Here is a 13,691-nt window from a genome sequence, read left to right as displayed (position 1 = left end):
AGTACAGGAAGGACGTGGAGCTCTTGGAGCAGGTCCAGAGGAGGGCCAGCAAGATGATCAGAGGGCTGGATCGCTTCCCCTATGAAGAAAGATTGAGGGAACTGGGATTGTTTAGCTTGGAGAAGAGAAGGCTCTGGGGAGACCTCATTGAGGCCTTCCAATACTTGAAGGGAGCATATGAACAGGAGGGGGAATGGCTGTTTACGAGGGTGGATAATGATAGGACAAGGGGGAACGGTCTTAAACTGAGACAGGGGTGGTTTAGGTTAAATATTAGGAGGAAGTTCTTCACACAGAGAGTGGTGACACACTGGAACAGGTTGCCGAAGAAGGTTGTGGATGCCCCATCCCTGGAGGCATTCATGGCCAGGCTGGATGTGGCTCTGGGCAGCCCGGTCTGGTGATTGGCGACCCTGCACATAGCAGGGGGGTTGAAACTCCATTATCATTGAGGTTCTTTTCAACCCAGCCCATTCTATGACTATGAATAATCCCATCCTTTCTGTTTCTGGTTTTTTCAGGGAACTCTACATTTGTTTTTTTTTCATTCATCACGTCATGCAGCTTATTACAGGGTTTGTTTGTCAGTCAAACCATTAACCAAATGGCTGAACCTTGCTTTTCGTAGAACAGGCATGCAATTTCAACAGACTCTTTTCAAGGAGTGTATAATTTTCAATATTGATGACCTTTAGCAATTTGTAGCCCCATGTTCTTGCGTAAAAGCATGTATTAGCACTTTTCACACAGTCAGCAGACTTTAGGATCCTAATACAAAGATATTCTTCCTCCCCGTTTCATGCAGCCTCTGATAATACAGACACTTCAGTCCTTCATTGTCATAGAATTCTTGAATTCAGGACCGGCACATGCCCCAGGTCTCACTGCCTGCAGCAGTGAGACAGACATTACAAAGACCAGATTGGCTTTGTTCTGGTGACAGTTTGGCCCAGTAGGAATTTGTCCGAGGGACAGCTGTGCATTATGGGGACAGAAGACAATCTGTGGCTTCTGTCCAGGATAGCCCTGGAGTGAAACCTGAGCTTAGACTCCATTGAAGTCAGGAGTTCAAATGTGCTCCTTAACATGGATGAATTTCTGCATATGTTTAAGAACTTCCATCTATCGAGCGTAAGAGCATAATTTCCCTTTTTATATTTTCATTTCTCTAATTAACAAGCTGATTGTCTCCTATCCATTTTTTTTTGCCTCTCTGTATGATCTCCTTTATTGGTTGTTTTCATCTCAGGCATTGTTCACATAGTTTCTTATTATTGATATTTTCTTGTACTTTATTGCATAATTGTTAGAAGTGAGTGAGTGAGTGGATGCTGAACTTACCTGATACTTGGTTTCAGAATAGGTCATAAACCAATCTAATACTATGTAGAGATTCAGGGCGTGCTGTCAATGCAAGGAAAAGGTTTTTACATCTATCAGTCCAAGAAAATTAATGTAGCCTCTACTTGCCTCTCTCCACCTTGGTATCCCTTATTAAACCTAGGGCAGTTACGATCTGAATACTTTTAGTGTGACAAACATCAGGGGGCATCTGGGGTTAATGTCAATTAATGTGTTGTGGCGATCATGGAGCAACTGGCAATTTGGCTGTGAAAATGAAAGAAACAAGGAAGCAGATAAGGGGAAGGGGGTAATGTAGTATCACTTAGAAATCAAAGATAAAAATGAAATAAATACTGATACTGACACAGGAATCTTGGAAAGTTGAGTTCCAGAGCATCAGTCTTTACTGTTATGTCATGCTGATCACTGCAGTATAAGAGCTGTAGCATATCTGCACCCTATATTGTGACAAGAACACATGGGGGTTGTCAGAGCCTGAAAAAGTGGGAAAAAAAATAAAAAAAGAAATCTATAGCAAAGTAAATCAATTCTATTTTAATAAGACCTGAAATAATTATATTGTAACTCCTGTAAATATTTGCACACATACTTGTGTAATATTTTAGAAAATTTCTTGCTTTTTAACCCAGATGCAGTCACATCAGGTATTTTGCGAATGTATTTGCCACCGTTCCTTTGACTTTGCTGGGACTGTGCCATTTTAGACCAGCTGAAGCTGAGACTTTTGAGATTTTATGTCCTCTGGGTACCATATATCTTGGAGAAAGGTTTATGCAGGAGATGGTTTCCACCTGATATAGCACAGGTGAGAGAAAGGAAAACAGGCTATCAGCCTTCTCAAGTTAGGCCTCTCTCCATTCTAGTCAGGGATGTAAATAGTAAACACTATATAGAGAATTTCTGTCCTTTATTGAGACAGAACTGAGATAAGTTTTAAATAAAAATAGAATATGCATTTTATTTGTTTTTGTACTTAGGGTACATAAAAAAGATACATATCATCTAACTTTTCAATTAGAAATGCATACGAGCTTGAAAATAATTAGGGCACTGTATGTCAAATTTATGTACATATACTACAATTTCATATATAATGGGAGATCATGAGCTGTTTCCAAATCCTATTGGGCTACAGAGATAAAAAATGATTTCATGAAAAAATGTGTTATCACTTGTTTCATAGTAACGGTACCCATAAATCAGGTACACAACTGAGCATACAATACATGCTAGTAATAAATTTGGATTTGAAGCAATTAGTTCCTTCATTTAACTGTTTGTTCTTTTACATATGATTTTTGTCTGCTGTTGAAGGCTATGAGATATTTTGAAGCTGTCAAATGTCATTGCTAGATTCTTCATGCACCCGCATTTGGATCTATGAAACATAAGGCAGGTTGTGTGGGAAACAAAAAAAAAAAAGAAAGAAAGAAAGAAAGAAAGAAAAAAGTAAAAAGAAAATCCAAAGTAACATATAATTATGTGTATACAAGAAATGCCAACCCCTTCTGAATTTCACCATGTGTGTTCCAAAGGATTTTTCTTTCCTTTTTTTAAATTCATTTCCTTCAGACATTGTCAGGCACTGCCTAACAACACTTACTCAGTCATCCCCATGTTCTCCTATGCCTCTGGTGAGCTTGCTGTTGCTGTTGTTATTCTCTTGCTATTATTATTTTCATGTTTGTTGGACTTTAAACTTGTTTATACAGGCTTGAAAGAAGAGTATAAATGTTTGTCTCTTTGATCTGGGTCTAATAATGAGTTTTTGTAAAGTATTTTCCATGTTTAGATTTCAAGGGAAAATTAACTGATTTGGTACCTGTGTTCATAGTGTTTAAGAAATATAGGGATCCTCTGTCTCTAAGATTGAATGATGATGAACTTCAAGCCAAAACAATGATTTTAAAGAGAAACAGGGAATCTTATTGCACTTAAATGGTTACATAGTAGAATATTCTGCAGCTATTCGCATTTTGAGAAGTTTTAATTATAACGCTATGATTACACTGTAGAATATTGTGAATGCCAGAAAAAGAAAATATCCCAGCAGAGGTTCTTTGTATCACATATGTTTCTACAGCCTGAAACATAATGGAATATATCCATTATTTTTATTTGAAATTGTTATTTTAAAAGAGAAAAATAAAATAAAAGTGAACACATAAATTATGCGACAACAACAAAACTCCATTTCATCTTACCCATGAGGTAACACTTATTAATGGCCTCTTGGCAGCACTTGGGAGATAGTAAGTGTATTATTTTGAATTATTACATATCTTCTTACTTAGAATATAAGTAATTACATTATTACTGTTGACTACAAAAACAAGCAATAAATCCACATTAGTTTGTTGAATCTGTGTTAGCAGACATCCTTGGTGTGTAATTCAGATTAATATTTATAGCTCTGCATGAATTTCTTGTAGTTGGCTCTGTAAATTTAGCTTGGAGGACACCAACAACTGTGCTTAGTTTCGTAATGAAATGAAAAAGTCCATACAGATTGAAGTCCAAAATTATTTTCAAATATAAGTGCACATATCTCTTTCTGTCTTTCCAAGTGACTGAGTGGAAAAAAAAAAAAAAAAGTTAAGTACCTGTATCTCCCAGAGTTTTTTGTAATAATAGTTACTATACATAGCTAGAGCATAGGAAGCATATCCTTCAAAAAAAGCTATAGATATTATAATAAATATTTTAAATAGATAAGTCAATGTTTTTACCTAATTTAAGCAGGTAACCAGAAATCTTTTGAATCTGCCTCATCCTCTCTATGCTCATCTTACTTTAAAGCAAATGTCAGTATTTCCTATTAAATTAATGGAAAGTTGTAGGCATGCGCAAGCAATGATAGCCTAAGAGTCCTCCTAATTCAGAAAACACATTGAAAAGTGAATAAATTGCAGGAATTATAGATAATACATCTGCACTGACACAGTGATAAGCTGGATAGATGTAGTGTTCTTAAATGTAGACCCCAGACAAAAGATGGTAGCAAAGTTGGCAATGTGTATAGGGATGAATGTATCCTTAACAAAAAAAACAGGGGAAGGAGTGGGGGAATACAGACGACTAAAATGTTTTAAAATGACTCTAAATTAATCTTAATTTAGTACCTTTCTCTCACTATATAACTGGTGGTAAAATATTTCCTGATTCAGTTTATCACTCGTCATCACTCCAATACATATTTTGAAATTGTTATAAAACTTTGAAATAATCAGAAAACAAATCACAAAAGATTCTAATAGTAGATTTCTCAATATTTGAATCAACTGAATACTCTACATTCAAGACTTTTTAAGTTCCAAAAGGAAGTCAGACATCTGTTCTAGGCTTGGCTGCATCATTAGCAACCTACAAGTTGCTGTTGAGTCTTTGCAGTGTGTGCTTTACACCTATTACCTTTAGTGAAAGTAAAATATCACTTCATACCTTTATTACTTCACTTAATCATGTCGGTTTGTTTTACTGTTGTTTTTGTTGGTTGGTTGTTTGTCTGTGTAGCAAATTCCAGAGTGAAGACAAACTATTCTGACAGCACATTAGCAGTAATTTCTGACTTTACATTTCTGAATTGTACAGAGATGGTTTCTGATTTTCTGCAGGTACACTGTGCTATTTTTGCATTATTAATTTGAGACGGCATAGATAGAGAAGAAGCTTCATTCATGAAATCAAATTCTGCTTGTGAGTACTTCTTTCAAGAGAAAGATCTGTATTCTTTTTTTCAAAGTGGTTGCAGGTAGTGTGTCTATGTTAACTCGAATAATGAAAGTCGGGATTGATTATGAGCTGATTCAGTGTAGCTCTTGCCAACAATTTTCAGAGATTAGGAGGCTGTTGGAAAGATATCAGTGCAGGTTTAGGGATCACTGTCTGAAGTATTCTAAATTAACAGCTAATGGATGTTTTTAATGGCTCTTTTACAGATGAGTGCAGCTGAATGAAAACCAACAAGAAAGCTAAGCTTTGCCTAGTATCAACTTTGACTGTTTCACAGATGATGACCTGCCACAACACTAGTTTTCTCTCTGTGTTGTTCCATAGGGAAAAAATGCACTTATTTTCAAGTTGATGGACATATTCTTGCACACATTAATCTTTTTAATAATTATTTTAAGGTGGCAGAGATCACTTTCTTCCTCAGGTACTGCATATTTGCAGTGCTGCACTATTCTTTTCCAAAGATTTGTTCATCCATCCTGCTGTTTCTGGCAAAGTTCAGGTTTTGCAGAAATGGTGAGCAGATATGAAAAAAATGAGCACTCTTTGATTATAGCTGGTGTAATCAAGTTGTCTGACCTTCCTGATGCACAGAGAGACCTGACTTGGGTATTCAATATTCAATTTCAATGGCCCAAAGAGATGAATAAATATAAGTGAGGCAGAGTTCATATAAAAGCACACCAGTGGGAGAGAAAATAAATGTCTTCAGGTTGCATTTTTCAGCTGAGCTCCCACACTTCCTATCCTCTTTTCCACTGATGTCAATTGGCTGTCAAAAGATAGTTGTTTTTTATTGTTGTTGTTGTAGAATAGGCAGAGATGTGACATCATTACTTCTCCTTAATTCACAGATGTTTCAGATTATCTAAGTGTTTTGACTGTCAAAATTCGACAACAGAGATTCATCGACTACTTATTTGAAAAAATAACTCCATTTATGTTTTTATATGTGGCCTCTCTTAATTCTTCACTATTGACAGACCAGATTAATAAAGAATGTAAATTTAAATTTTGAATTTAAAACACAGATAGTACTAGACATTGCAAGAAAAATATTCATGTGACTAAACATACACTTCTTTGAAATGAACATGACTTTCAAGAGATACCAGTTTAAGCACTTTTAAAAATTAATTGTTACATTGGAAAAAATCTATTTTCATTCATGCACAAGCTGAGTAGTTCAAAGGCAGTGGTACTAGATGTGCATGTGTGCACAGCTAAGTCAAACTATGTATTAACGCATGTAATGTAGTGGGAATATAGACATCTGGGTCTGATATGGAAGTTACATTTAGACAGCTCAGTTTGGTAACTGAATCTGGAGTGAAAAACCATCATAGGCAGCTGCAGAGTACGCATTCATAAAATAATTAATATTTTATCTTGTTTTTATCTTGTGTCAACCTGGCATATTCTGTAATGGTGCAATCCAAGAATTAGCTAATAGTGATTGACACTGTCCCACAAGAGCATAAACTTACCATCTTTGTACATAAATGTTACTATGAAAAGCAATAACTTCCTTGGCACTTCCTCTTACAAGATTTCTAGGTTAAACAGATTTATGTGAATCTGAGCAAAGTCAGCATGGAGCAGCAACACAGTGTATAAGGAAGCTTTATAAAAGATGTGAGCCTTTATTATCAAACCTAATTTGTCTGTTATAAGAAGCTTATTTTATAAGAAGCCATTAACTTCTTAATGCATTGTGGGCAATAAGATTCTCATCAACAGATTCTGCAGCATTTTTAAATCTCTCTGATTAAAGCAAAGAAAAAAAAAAAGGTAGAAATGGCCCATACTGAAAAGAAAATATAAATTGATTTTTCTTCACTACCACACTACCACAATAAATAAAAATTGAAAAATTAGATCTTATAGAGAAATTATTTTTCTTTTTCTTCTTAATTTATTTTCCAATGAAAAAATTTTGTAGTTTCATACTACATCAACAGGAACATGACAGTAGTATGGGCAAGATACTCCTGCCCCCAGAAATCACCACATAGACACAGCAAAAGAAATATCATTAGCAACATTTGCATCTTCTTCAGATTTAATTGTCTATATATTTCTTTCATTTTGACATGTAATGTTTATACACATTGTTGTCAAGGCTGAATAGCATGACGCAGTTTTTTAAAGCAAAAATAAAAAACTTTATTGTTAGAGTTTTCTGGCTTAAAATGTTATTCAGTCTTCCAAATTCAAGGAAACCTAGTTACCTGTTAGATAACTATTTCGACTACTCAAATTCAGAAAGTGGAAAATGGTAACGGGGTTCTTCCCTATCTAAAAGCAGGCTATGCCTACATTTTATTTTCCACAAACATTTTCACATGGAAAACACCATATCACCTTGGACCCTTTGTAAATCTGTGCTTGAATATCTTAATTTGAACATACGTCAGAGGATGAACTGCACAACAGAAGACCTGCAGTTCATTTCAATAAGCTTACCATCCTGTATGCTTTCAGTGATAGCGAAAGTCAAAACTGCACATAGAATTCTGATACAGTGGTTCTGTTTGTTCTTCTTCACTTGACTATTATTTAATAATATGTCCCATATCAGACAGGAACACACGCTACTTAAGGCTCTGAAACCTAGTGACAAAGCACTGGCTGCACTGGAGATTGAAGTCATACGTGAGCACAGAGTCCTAAGGATGAAGTGATGAAATGGAAGCAATGTCTTTACTGCTTGAGCAAGTCTGCCATATTTCTCTGGAGCTTAACATCAAACACATATTCTTCTGGACCACGGAAACATCTGCAACGATTAGCAAGATCCTAGATGATTAAATAACATCTCCTACAAGTTCTTGCTTTCTTGAAGGAACAATGGGAATAGATAACCTGTATGCAGCCACAATTCAGCTGATATTTCTCTTTCAGTGTGAAGCAATATAAAAATGTAGCAGCGATACCAAGGGTGATGTTCTGGTATCCACAGCTCACAGGTGGCAAATAGATTTGTGGGGCAGATGTGACACTGAGCAGAAATGTCGTGGAACTGAAACAATGCATATCCTGCATATGCATATCCTGCATATCCTACCCTCCTTTCTCAGCTTCATTGAACTCAGGTTGCTGCAGAACTTTTGACTGAAGACTAGCACACAGGTTCTGGGGTATCACCAGGCTGTGGCAACTTAGATCACTCACTTCAGGCTCTGTGGTGGAGTAAATCGATGTGTATGCATGCTGTGTGAAGGGATTACGTGATTGTATGACAATGCACTCAGTTCAACAAGAAATGTAGCTTTAGTGAGATGCCTGTAAAGCCTACAAAAGTGCCACCAGATGAAGAACACTGACTGGGGCAATCTAACAAAGCATTGTAGGCCTGGTCATTCCTATCACTGGGAATCATAAGCATAGTTCAAAGACATTTGTATTATCCAATTTGTATCATCAAATTAAAATACTGCGGTGCATAGAACTGGAAAATGGTATCTGGGAGTCATTAATAAATAGCTGGGCCAGAATAAGGCAAGGTTATCACCTTTTTGTCAAAGTAATAGAGATACTTCTCTTAATGAATGGCCTGAAACACAGCTAGGTACTAAATATAAAAGCATACAGACTGAAAGGTTTTTCAGACTATAGGACAATAATGAGATATTACTAGTTGGTTTCACAGAGATAGACAAAGAGAATTATCAGTAAAGATTCTTTTACTCATAACAAATGAAGTAAGAATGAAAAAAGATATACCTGTAAAAGCATTACAATTTCTCACACTCTCTTTCCAGAAATGCGGAAAATATGTGGCACAGAGTCTTCATTTCCTGACCTTGGTGGATCAAAATGCAAAAGGTTTTGCCCTCAAATGTCACCAGTGATTTAAAGTGAAGAACTTTATATTAACATTTTTAGAGTTTCTGGGTATATTCTCTTTAAGAACTTCCTTTCTAAAATCTACATGCTAAATTATTCTGCTGGCCCACCAGGTCACTTATATTCCATTGAAGCAGAACCCTTTTTTACTTAAGTTATGCAGAAGAACAAATTCTCACTTTCCAGCCTTCAATTGGATTCTGAAGAACTTGAGGTGAGAGGAAGAACTTTTCTGTGATGCTCAATAAAAACAAAACAAAATAAATATCTTTTTACATTGAATTTAACAAGCAAAGCAAAGCAAACACAGCAGTACCTCTGCTTGGCAAAACATACACTACATAAGTATATATAAAATATAAATGCATTTTAACACTTCTCAAGAGACTATGGTTATCTAAAGAAAGTTTAATCTTTTATCCTCTTTTATCATTAGAATTGAAAAATTCCTAAAATATCGAGACACTTTTTTCTAGCTAAAAGCAATGTGATGTTGATTTTATGTGAGTATTGTTTTGGATTGTTACATTAAAATATTATACACAGATATTTTACTGGATTTGCTGTACACTCACACTATACAGTGAGAAGACCAAGTACTTGAAATGGTAATCTCAGTATATTCAGTTTGTATCTGTATCCTTCAGTCTCTATGTTCTTATTTTTGCTGTCCAACTGTAATTTGGGTCAGCCTAGCTTTAGCTGACTAAATTATGTTTAATTTTTAAATGTTTTACCTTCAATTTTTCTTACATATATGTACGTGTGTGTGTTTGATAGGTGTGTTTAAGTATACTGATATTTTGATTTTTTTTCCATTTATTTTTACCCCTTTCATCATCCTAGCTAGTATTTTAGAGAAACAAATGCTAGCTTAAATATATTCAACAGACTAGTCCTTTTGGTCTGAGAAATATTGAAGCATTTTCTAGTGATAAAAAAAATCACTTCTTACAATTCCTTAAAAGAGATATTATTTCTATTAAAACAGAGCATGTGCATGCAACAGAGTTATGTATTTTATCTTGCTATAGTGTTTTGAATTAGGAAAAAAAAAAAAAAAAAAAAAAAAGAGTTCCTTTAAATAGTTCTATAGTTGCCTATGTTATTTGTTTAATCTTACAATTAACAACTAAAATAGATGTTTTGCACAAGTGTCTCATCTTTAGCCATAAAAAAGTTCCAAGAAGTACCTGACATTATCATGCGAGATAGCAAAACTCCATCAGTGTAAGGAAAAGGCAGAAATTGTTTCATTATGAGCATAAAACTTAAACCCAATCTAGAAAAGCCATCTAAATTTCTGAATGTATAGCTGACTGTATCTCATAGATGCCTAGATTTCTTTTTTGATAGAAAATGTCTTTGCACTTCAAATCTTCAACAAGACTGATTTATCCTTGTGGAACTGCATCAACCTAGGTAAATATGTACAATCAGTATTTAGTGGTAATCTATATAAATAGTATAACAGCAATTCACTTTAGGAAAAAAAACTATATGGGAAGAAGGTAAAACAGCAAAATTAAATACGTTACTGGTATTAAACACTTGGATTTTAAGTGAGTGTAGAGTTTTGTTTTAAATAGATGTGTTTGCAGGTGCTGTTCTACATGTTGATAACTTGAGGTGGCCTTTTGAGCATGCTGGTGCACACATTTTTATTTATCTGTTTAAAAATAATCTACCTTTACGAAATGTCATTTCTGTAAGAACTAATAATGTCAGTTCTATTCATATTAAGTGATTATTATTGTATGCATAAAATGTAGGAAAAAAGTCATGCACTGACTTTATTGTTCTGATCAGTTTTTCCTCTGAGTTTTAGCTTCAGTTAGAATAAATAAATTAGTTAATTAAAATAAGCAAGAAAGCAGTACTTGCATTTTATTATCTACAGAGAAGTAATGCAGAGTTTGGAAACATTTCTATTTAATGATTAAATTTTCTTAACTGCTTATACAGCTTGTATTCTGATGGTTTGTACATTGTTTTGCAAATCTTTTGTATTTAGCCAAGAATTTTCTTGAAATTCATTTTTTTGTAAGGGAGTAGTCCTTGAATCTTGGTTACAAGTTAAAATACCAGCATCAAAATAGAATAGCATATATTGAGAGATCCTTGCTAGTCCTTTCCCTTCCCTTTCTTCTTTTCTTTTTGTTTCTTTTTCCCTTTTTCCTCTTTCCTCTTCTCTCTCTTCCCTTTCACATCTCTTCCTCTCCTTTTTTCTTCTCAAGGATTTTAAGAACAAATTATTGACTTACCTTCAAAACATATTAAACCTCCATCTCAAAGGTGTTATGACAGAGTTTTATGCAATTAGTCCCTTTGGAAAAGCAGAAATCAAAATTCCTCTAAGGAAATTATAGATTTACTGGTAAAGAAAGTCTCAGAAGTCTCCATTTCATCTGCTATTAAATGTGAGGCACCACTTTAGGTCCACCTCCTGTCTGTAATGATTTCCATTGCTGCACTCAGAAGGAAAAAAAAAGGTATAGATGTTTCGAAAAAGACCATGAGTAGCAAAATAAGGATTGTAATTTTTTGTGGTCTCTTCTGACTGATCAAAGTAAAAGAAAGAGCATCAGAGCCAGTGAAGTCTCCTTCTGAGGCTTAAAAGGATGTTTGACGTCAGTCCAATAAGACTATTTCAAGGCAATTTTTACTGGCTGTGTAAAGCCAAAATGGTAGGAAATCATTCCAGCAAGAAGAGTTATAGAACGGCTCAAGAAGTGCATTTAAAAATGCCATTGAGCAGAATAGAATCTGTGACGAGAATAGGGTTAATTAATCCATTGTTCCTAACTCAGAAATTACAGCACTAGTAATAATGTCCCCCATGAGGTAAGAGGTATTTTCTCTGACAACTTTTGGGGAAGCATCACTGTGGAGATGATGTTCAACTCTATTCAGATGGTGAATAAATAAATAATTAAATACATAAATAAAATAAATAAATGAATAAATAAATAAATAAATGCATCCTTTTTAGACCCAGAAATAGTGTACATTTCAAAGTACTTAAATTATATTTTTACATATAGAAAGATGTCATGAAAAATACTCAATTTTATTAAGCCATCTTTTTTTTTCTTTTACTATTTAATCATGAAATCCTTACTAAAAACATGTAGAAGATCCATAGAATTAAAATAAATCTTAAAAATGGCCTTTATTTGTTAACAGAGTATTTTATTCAATTAAACAAAGCATTTTTTGCTTCCTAACGTTAGGTCTAAAACCAATTTGTTGATTGATTTTTAGAGACAGAATTGATCTAACCAGAACAACTCTAATAAAATCCCATGATAATCCTTTTAAGTATAGGCAAGGTGGAAAGGTGAGGGGAGGGGAGGGGAGGGGAGGGGAGGAGAGGAGGAGGAGAGGAGAGGAGGAGGAGGAGGAGGAGGAGGAGGAGGAGGAGGAGGAGGAGGAGAGGAGAGGAGAGGAGAGGAGAGGAGAGGAGAGGAGAGGAGAGGAGAGGAGAGGAGAGGAGAGGAGAGGAGAGGAGAGAGACTGTAGATTAGTAAATTTTAATCTGAAATTCGATGTCTTGGAAGATGTAGGTAAAGGTGCTTATCATGAACAAACCTGATCAGTCATCTGTGCACTCACTGAGTCTGACTCATTCACTTGCCTAAATTCTTCACCCATCTGCTGCAGTCCTACACCAGCATCCATGATAACAAGGGACATCCTATATCAGCTATATTGCACCAGCTAAACAAACGCTGAAGTGTACAGTGAGTCTGTATCTGTCACCAAATTTAACAGAGATCTTTAGATGGATTTCAGCAGGATTATGTTAAATTATTATCGAATTCCAATGGAATCTTGTATTATATGCACCTGAATACCAAAAGAATTCATCATTATTAAAATTACTGCAAGAAATTCCAAAGGAAGTAAGAATGATTTCCCACTTATTATAAAGTGTTGCCCATTTTTCAATAAGTGGCCAATCATTATTAATTCATTTGATATTCTTTATAGCATTAATCATGACTAATTCATGTGATATTATTAATGTAGATGTAACATGAAATTCAATTGCAATTCAGCTATTTACTTAAATGTATCATTAATTTAAAGAGCTACCAATCCAAAATGTCAGTAGTTTTATTCAAAGACTGTCAGGTATATTCTTGCATTTGAAGCTGAGGAATTCTTTTCAGGCAAAATAAATATAAACTGTTTTATATTTGTGCTTTCTTTCTCTTAATGGTACAAAGTAGCACAGCATGTATAACATTTATTTCTATGTAAGTGAAAAAGGAAGGAACAGACCTTTCTACAGTCCAGTACTCCAGCCTGTCATTACAGTTATATGTGAAAAGTCCTGCTTCAAATGACCTATTAATGTTTAAGCTCTGTGTATGTTTAAGGACTTTGCATACTACTCTTATTTTGACTACATCCAGAAAATAAACTTAATCATTAGTCTGCCCAAGTGTCTTCCATTTTCAGGAAAACAATAGGAAAGAGGCCTTTATGATGGCTTGAAGACTATATGAATCCTATGGGAACTTCTCACAATTTGGAAATTTAGGCAAATGCCAAAATTCCACCTGAACAAATACATTTTGTCTATCAATAAAAAGTCACTAAATCACTTCTATGTTTCAAATGGATAAAATGTTCACTGTATTCTTCATTTGCTGTGCAGTGCTTCTTTTCTCTGCCTAGCTTCTACGTTTTTGTAGTTAAGAAAATGTTCCTCTTGTGTGTACATATAGGATGAAGCA

The sequence above is a fragment of the Meleagris gallopavo genome, chromosome 1 (genome assembly GCF_000146605.3).
Source record: "Meleagris gallopavo isolate NT-WF06-2002-E0010 breed Aviagen turkey brand Nicholas breeding stock chromosome 1, Turkey_5.1, whole genome shotgun sequence".
Taxonomy (NCBI): domain Eukaryota; kingdom Metazoa; phylum Chordata; class Aves; order Galliformes; family Phasianidae; genus Meleagris; species Meleagris gallopavo.
The sequence above is the reverse complement of the archived record's forward strand: the minus strand, read 5'-3'. Positions refer to the sequence as shown.